Genomic DNA, 8,802 nt, shown 5'->3' with positions numbered 1-8,802 from the left:
CAGTGTGAGTGATTTGGCCCACCAAAGGAGTTAATTCTTCACTATCTGAACAACAGCCTGAGTTACTGTGGCTAGTAAGTGAATGAGCTGTGTCAAACTTTAGAAGGGATGCATATGCCAAATGTAGGTCTTCCATCTGCTTGGTATAAGTCTGTATCTTTTTCTGCGTTGCTATTCCAGGCCTTATCATTTCAATCTCTAAAGACAGAATGTCGGGTGTTGGACATAGTGTCAGATGGTCTGGTAAATTGTGTCCCTTTGCTAAGTTCTTACAATGCAAATAGACAAATTCATCATAGAGGTCTTCGGTGTGTCTTTTAAGGCGCAAGAGCTGCTCTTGTAACTGGTATGTTCCTTTAGCCAGTTCTACAACTTCAGAATCTGGGGTAGCAGAAAAGCCAGGTGTAGCAATATGAAGACAGACCTTAGTGTTATCGTGGTTAGTAGTTACTGGGGAAGCATTAAGACAACCGATGGTCAGTATTGGTCTTTTGTACCCAGGACCAGCAGCACTAACCTCAGGATACTGAATGTCTTTCCTTGTTAAATGAGTGTTACCAGCGGTCTGGCGAGATTGTGTAGCTTGCCAAGCTGATCTTGAGCATTTCACTGGGGCAACAAAGTACTCTGGTTGAGGGTCTGTCACAATGAGTGCAATATCATTGACTATAGCAGTGTTAGAAGAAATGCCAGAAGGCGCAGGAGTGTTTTCCACTGTTTGGGCTAACAAAATCTGCAAACATTCATTATCTTGCTGTAGTTCTTCAACAGATAGGGACTGCGGATCATAGTTGCAAATGTCATAGTAGTTATACATAGAAGGGTCAGAGAGCCAGTGAGTGTAGTACTGTGTTTGCAAACCTTTGTTTACTAAGGCGAGTCTGTCTTTTAAACTAGGGTTGTTGTTTGCTGTCCTTAGGAAAACTTTAGATTTTTGCAGAGGTTTCTTAACCCGAAAGGAAAGCATCTTTGGTCTGTGTGTGCCTTTCCTGCCTATGGAACAAGAATTTTTTGGCTCTTGCATTCTGTCACGGATGGCCCTCTGTCAAGAGGGGCACAGGGCACCCAGGTAGGGTTTGGAGAGTTGTGCTGATGTAAGGTGGACAGATAAGTACACACTCAGCGGGAAGTTCAAACCGAGCGAAGAGTAGGCAAGTGTAGCAGGAAAATAAAAGGTACAAACAAATTGGATTCCCTCTTGGGATGTATGCAGAAATGGGAAAGAGTGTTCCACGGACCTTAGGAAACTCCAGCCTTCTGCACAGATTGCTATAACAGAGGCCCACGCTGTATGCTCATGGCTAGGAACAACAGCTGTGGGTGTCTGTAACACTGAAACGCGACAAGGGAAGGGGCAGAGGTTGCCTGCCGGAAACCAACAGTCAAGCTCTGTACAAAGGGATCTACATACGATACAAGAGAAGACAAGAACAGAAATATCCAGGGAAAAGGAAGTCGATGAGCAAACTAGCAGAAGGAAATGAAGGAAAAGCAGTATAACTGAAATGGACAGGGATCAAGAACAGAGGATTGAAAACAAGGAAGAAAGCAAGGGAGCAGCAGCCAGAAAACAGGGGGCCTGCAATAACCGATGACACAAAGTGCAGGTAAACTGTTGTGGACTGCAGAGGACTGTAGTAGGCTGCAAGGCAGAGAGCTCAGAGGAGCAGGACAGCAAGGAGCGAGCCCAAAGTAGCAGGGCTGCAAGGCAGGGAGCCCAGAGGATAAGGGCTGTAGGCAAGGAGTCCAAAGGACAAGGGCATTAGGCAGTGGAGTGAAGTAGGCTGCAAGGCAGGGAGTCCAGAGGACAAGGGCTGTAGGCAGCGAAGTGAAGCAGATTGCAAGGCAGGGAGCCCAGAGGACAAGGACTGTAGGCAGCGGAGTGAAGGAGACTGCAAGGCAGGGAGCCCAGACGACAAGGGCTGTTGGCAGCGGAGTGAAGAAGACTGCAAGGCAAGGAGCCCACAAGGGCAGGGCAGCAAGGAGTGAGCCCAGAGGACAAGGGCTGTTGGCAGCGGAGTGAAGCAGGCTGCAAGGCAAGGAGCCCAGAAGGGCAGGGCAGCAAGGAGTGAGCCCAGAGGAGCAGGGCCGCCGACTGTAGAAGGCTGCAGAGGACTGTAGTAGGCTGCAAGGCAGGAAGCCCAGAGGACAAGGGCTGTAGTTAGAAGGCAGCGGAGCGTGATCAGCTTCAAGGCAGGAGCCCGGAAGACAAGGGCGTAAGGTAGAAGGCAGCAGAGCATGATCGGCTGCAATGCAGAGAGCCCGGAAGGGCACTGGAACAGAAGCAGGATAAAGCAGGCACAGCATACAAAATACGTGTCTCAAAGCAAAAAAGTGCTGGAAGGACTCTTAATGCAAGAGACTGAGCTCCTGCAGGCAGCTGCTTAAATACCGCCCTGCCCTGTACTGAGGCAGGCTAATTGGCAGCACCTGGAGCAGCACACCTGAATACAATCTGCCTCCTCCCTCTCTGGTCCTGAGATGGTGGAAGCAGCACAGATCCCTAGGGCTCCTGGGGATTGTGGTTCTGATGCTGACGAATGGGAATGGCCCGGAATTGATAGTTGTAGCAAGGTGCATTGTGGTATGTGTAGTTAGTTGAGTAAAATAAAAAAGCACCAAAGTCACGCAAATGGGAATTAAGGACCAAAGTGTGAATAGGGGTTGTTCCAAGAGTATTCTGTAGGTAAATGAATAACAAATAGTCCATGATGGTCGCCAATGTGTGCGCCCATGGCGCAGGCATGACAGATGGCTCCTCAAAGAACCTTTGTGGCTTCCTTGATTCGTGTTTAGTGCACTTTACCTTTAAGCCCTACTACTTTTCCACCCCCAGGGCAAAGGTGGGCTTTATGATTTCGCATCTCTCCGGGAATGCATTAGGCTGGGCTACGCCCTTAGGTAATTCTGGAGATGCCCTCCTGAATGATTATGATGGGTTTGTACGGGCTCTAAAGACCATGTTTGACCGCCCAGAACAGGTTTACAATGCCCAAGAACGTCTATTGGATTTCCAACAAGGGTCCCAGGATATGCTTACCTATGTAACACGCTTTAAACAACTGGCCAAGGAAGCAGATTGGTCCCCGGAGGCCTGTTTCACCCTATTCCGGAGAGGACTAAACGAAGAAATAAAGGACGAGCTAGCCAGGGTAGCTCGCCCAGGTTCCTAACAGGCCCTCATGGACCTCTCTTTACAAATAGACTTTCGAATCCAGGAAAGGAAGGCGGAAAAGAAGAAAACAAAGATGCCTTACCAAAAGACCTCTATAGAATCTCCCTCTAAACCGAAGCCCACTCCTGCCCCGACCACAGACCCTAAACCCATGCAACTGTGGGCCTTCCGCGGACCCATATCCCCGCAAAAAAGATTGCGACTGATTCACACCGGGCTGTGTATGTACTGTGCCCCAGATAAACATCTTGTGAGAGAATGTCCTTTGGCCCCTCCACGGCGTGCGGGAAACGCCAGCTCCCGATCCTAGACGGAGCACAGCTTCGGGAGAGAGATGTTTGCTCCACATCTATTCCATCCTTGAACTCTCCTGGACAAAACAACCTTGTGATCTTGCAGGCCTTTCTATCGCCATCCAAGAAAGAAACTTACCCCACTCTGGCATTAGTGGATTGTGGAGCCATGGGGATTTTTATAGATCAGGATTGGGTCACTACCCACCACATTCCATAAGAAACTCGAGACATCATGCAACCAGTAGAGGCCATCGATGGACGACTTCTCTCTTCAGGACCAATCACCCTGCAAACCAAAGAGTTCCAGCTCTCGATAAACCATCATCAAGAGATGATCAAGTTTGACATCATAAAGTCTGCCCATTATCCCATGGTACTGGGTATGCCCTGGTTACAGAAGCATAACCCATACATCAACTGGGCAGCAGGATCCTTGTCTCTTGGCTCCGAACATTGCATGTCTCACTGCCTATACCTGGATTCCTCATCAAGATCCTCTGAAGGTACGCTGACAGACCAGCAAGGCCCACTCACGGTCTCAAATATTATCCATGTCCCCAGAGCCTATCAGGACTACACTGACGTGTTTTCGACTGCCATAGTTCAAGCCCTACCCCTTCACAGACCTGAAGACTGCGCTATCGATACTGAACCCTCTGCAGTGATTCCCTTTGGAAGGATGTTCATCCTATCACAACCTGATAAAAGGGCCCTCCGAGAATACTTGGATACCAACCTAGAAAATGGCACCATACGACCATCCAAATCCCCAGCGGGAGCTTCATTGTTTTCGTTCCCAAGAAAGATACTAAGGAGCTTAGGCCTTGCCTTGATTATCGTGGTCTTAATCAATGCACCCTCAAGGACCGCTACCCATTGTCCTTAATTTCGGATATCCTGGAAGCGGTGAGAGGAGCCATAATCTTCACGAAATTGGATCTCAGAGGTGCCTACCATCTGATCCGTATAAAGGAAGGTGACGAATGGAAAACAGCCTTTAGAACACCCTTTGGTCACTTTGAATACCTGGTCATGCCTTTCGGACTCGCCAATGCCCCAGCGGTCTTCCAACGTTTTATGGACCGGGTGTTCTCCGATATGCTGTTCCTCTTCGTCATAGTTTAACTGGACGACATACTGATATACTCCAAGGACCATCTCAAGCATGAAGAACATGTCAAGGCAGTCTTACAACGGCTAAGTGAACATAAACTCCAGGCTAAACCCGAGAAATGCCTTTTTCATGTCTCTACTGTTCACTATCTCGGATTTGTCCTTAGTCCAGAAGGAATTGGAATGGACCATCAGGGAATCGTGGTAATATTAAATGATTTGCTGTTGTAACTCCTTTTTGGGTATATATAGACGTTCTCCAAAATATGGCAACTGGTCCTTAATGGTGTATTGTTCTCCTCGAGTACGCCATTCCAGCAAGGTATTAGGACTTATTACACGTTGGACCTTGTTTCGGAGTTTGGTTTGTGTCAAAGTTGTCGCGAGACCTAAGAGCTTGTCCTCAGGAATGATGGCTACCGGATCTGTAGTTGCATACACCTTTTCGTCAATGCCCATGCGAGATAAGGTGTCAGCCTTCCCATTCCTCACTCCTGGTCGATATGTGATTACATAATCATACTCGGCGAAGAAAAGAGCCCACCCCAGTTGACGTGAGGATTGAGCCTTTGCTGTCTTCAAGTATTGCAGGTTCCGATGGTCCGTGATTACTGTGACCGTATGTCTGGCCCCTAAGAGATAATGTCACCATGCTTTGAAAGCAGATTTAATGGACAGGAGCACCTTGTCGGTGATGGCATAATTGAGTTCAGAGGTGAAAACTTTCGCAACCAGAAGGCCACAGGGTGTAAATGGCTGGTTTCAGGGTCCTTTTGTGAAAGAACAGCCCCCATAGCCATGCTGGAGGCATCGGTTTCCACGATGTAAGGGAAGTCTGGATGAGGGTGTTGTAGGATTGGAGCGGAAGTGAATCTTCTCTTAAACTCTTGAAAGGCTTTTTCTGCTCCTTCTGTCCACATGAATTTGTTATTGTTTTTTCGTAGTAGTACGTAATTGGGTGTACAATTTGAGAGAAGTCTGGGATGAACTGGCGGTAGAAGTTCACAAAGCCCAACATGCTCTGGACCCCTTCTAACAAAGTTGGAGAAGGCCACTTAAGAATGGCATCCACTTTGTGTACATCCATTCTGATGCCTTTCGGAGTGAGGATGAAACCAAGGAATTCCACTTCGGTTACGTGAAAAAAGCATTTTTCAAGTTTCGCATATAGTCAATGTTGACGGAGTTTGGTGAGAACAGAGCGGACGTGCTTGACATGGTCTTGTCTCGAGGCTGAAGACACTAGGATGTCATCTATGTAGACCAAGGCACAAATATCGATTAATTCCCGTTCATGAAGTATTGGAATGCCGCGGGAGCGTTGCAAAGTCCAAAAGGCATTACCTGGTATTCATAAAAGCCAATATTTGGTACGGAAGGCGGTTTTCCATTCATCTCCTTTTTTAACTCGGACCAGGTGGTACGCTCCTCTGAGGTCTAGCTTGGTATAAATCTGGGCATCCTTGACTTGGTCTAACATTTCGGGAATAAGTGGCAGGGGATAATGATTTTTTACGGTGATCCAGTTTAATGCGCGGTAGTCGATGCAGGTCCTCAAGTCCCCTTCCTTCTTTGGTACGAAGAATAAGAGACTGGCTGCCGGTGATTTAGATGGGCGGATAAATCTGTTTGCCAAGTACTGGTCTAGATAGGATTTCAAATGCAGGTTTTCTGGTTCTGTGAATGCATAGATTCTGCCACAAGGAATTTGCGCACCAGGTATGAGGTCAATCTGGCAGTCATAGGGCCTGTGCAGCGGTAATGTGTTAGCTTGCTCTTTCTGGAACACGTCCTGGAAATCTTGATATTCTCTCGGTAGAGTGCTAGTCGCACCAAGTGTTGATGCCACTGTTCTAGGAATCTCAGGGGTGCAGATATTGGGTTTCTCTTCTTGATAATAACAGGTAGTAGCGCAGTCATCGGGAAAGGTCAACTTCCTTGCACGCCAATCTATCTGAGGATTGTGAGCAACTAACCATGGCATCCCTAATATTAGCCGGAACTCAGGCGCCTTGATGAGATTGAAGTAAATGGATTCCCGGTGCCCATCCTGGTACAGCAGGGTTACTCCTGCTGTACATTGGGTTACTGGTCCGAAGCAATTTCTGTCCCATCCGTGGTGGTTACCTTTTCTGTGGTCGGCTTGAAACATAAGGGAAGCCCCATCTCTGCTGCCAGTTCCTGATCAATATAATTCCCAACTGCAACGCTGTCTATGTATGCCTCAATGGCGTGCATCCTAGACAGTTGTTGATGATTGATTAGGATCACTGGTATTGCAAAGTGTGAATCAGTGGCTCTTTCTTCTCACTTGACAAACTGACCTCTACATTTGTCGAGCTGGGTAGTTTTCCGACTCCTTACTCTCGTTCTTCTCCGTGGCCCCTACGGTTCTTCTTGGAGGCTTCACTGGGCAGTCCTTGAGGACGTGTCCTGGTTTTCCGCAGTACAAACATAACTGCTGTTGCCTTCTCTTGTCCCTTTCTGCGTTTGTTAACGGTGGTCGTATACCTCCGATTTGCATGGGTTCCACGGTGTTTTCAGACATGCTTGAAGCACTGTCCCTAAGCCGTACATACACAGCCCGAGTGTCTGACCTAGACCGATCTGCTTTCTGGTCTTGTAGCCGGTGATCTAATTGCACAGCCAAGTTAATACATTTGCTACAGTCTCTAGGTGGGTCAACCACCTGGGCCAGAATGTCCTTCAATTCTCCTCATAGGCCTCGGTGAAACAATGTGGTTCTTTTGTCTTCGGGCCATCTCGTTTCAGCAACTAACCTCTTGAAGGTTGCAATGTACGTTAATAAGTCTTGATTCCCCTGCCGGAGTGACAAGAGTTCATTGTCTACTGCTTGCTCCTGGGTATGACGAGCAAAGAGCTTCTCCATTTCCCTCTGGAACCCCCAACATCATGTAGTAATGGATCATCATGGCTCACAAGCACCACTGACCAATCCGCTGCACTTCCGCTCACGTATGACAAAACAAAAGCTACCCGTGCCTGATCCTTTGGGAATGCACCAGGTCTGCAGAGGAAATGAAGACGACATTGATTCATGAATGCAGCATACTTCCTGGGGTCGCCTGAGAATCATTCCGGTGACGCTAAAGGAACTGCTCCGGGTACTATAATCTGTACTGGAGCGGTTGATAAGGCGGGTGCTTGTGCCGGTGGGTTGTTTCCAGGCAATGGAGTTTGTCCGGCCTGTGATTGTAGTAACTGCCTGCTGATTTCCTCGGTGCAATCCTTGGTTACAACTAAGTCCCACCGTAGAGCATTAGTCTCTTGCCTGGCTGAATGAACTTCGGCACATAGCTGTCCTAATAATTGAGCCAATTGGTCGATTTCTGATGTCTCCATGGCACCCAGGTGGATTATGTCATAGAGGCTTCGCGTTTCTGTTATGCTCACCTGGTATCCACAGGGACGCCACTCAGCCCTGGTTGATTGATTTGCACCTGGAACCCTCTTCCCGATCCCGGGTAGTGCCTTCGATGGAAGTTGGGCCTGAAAGCACAGGAGGACTGGATTCAAGATCAGGTAAGGTCTTCTCCCACCTCCCCTGGGCTCGACCCTTAGGCCCTCTCCTGACCTTATTGTAATATTTGGCGTGCTCTCCGTCCTGCCTTCTTTGCAGGGGTGCATAGTCTTCAGTGGGCTTGGGCGACCGAGTTACTTCACTGGTGCGAGCCCGTTCAAGTGTCTTTAAGGTAGGTCTTACTGCAGCAGTCTTTGTATGTTACTGTTCTTGCCTTCCTTTCTTTATGGTTAATGTATTTTCTTTCTCCCCTTAGGTGAGCGGGAGATTAGGCGTGTCGTGCTGGTTGGATTGAGCACCTGCCGGTAATGGATGGCGCAAGAAGCGCACTACGATTCGGTAAGTAACGCGCTATGCGCGGCACTGCTTCACCTTGTACTTGCTAACCTGTGTTTATTCTCTCCTTACAGGTCGCAATGGTCTTCTCCGGTGAGCGTGGTATTCCGAAACGATGCCGGCCAAGAGGTGGTCAGCCAGGTGAGGTTCTCGTGATGTTTGAGGCTTACGCCGTAAGTAACCTTTTCTCACGTTGTCTTTCTCCCTCTCCTTTCAGGTTGTTTCGTTCCGGTGAGTATGCAGTGTCCAGAAGATGCAGCCTGCTGGATGGGCGACCGCGAGTAAGCACAAGCATGGACGAGCGTCGGGCGGGTACAGGGTGGAGTTTGCAGGTAAGAGTC

The sequence above is a fragment of the Ambystoma mexicanum genome, chromosome 12 (genome assembly GCF_040938575.1).
Source record: "Ambystoma mexicanum isolate Mex_15411 chromosome 12, UKY_AmexF1_1, whole genome shotgun sequence".
Taxonomy (NCBI): Eukaryota; Metazoa; Chordata; class Amphibia; order Caudata; family Ambystomatidae; genus Ambystoma; species Ambystoma mexicanum.
This window is presented reverse-complemented; position numbering follows the sequence as displayed.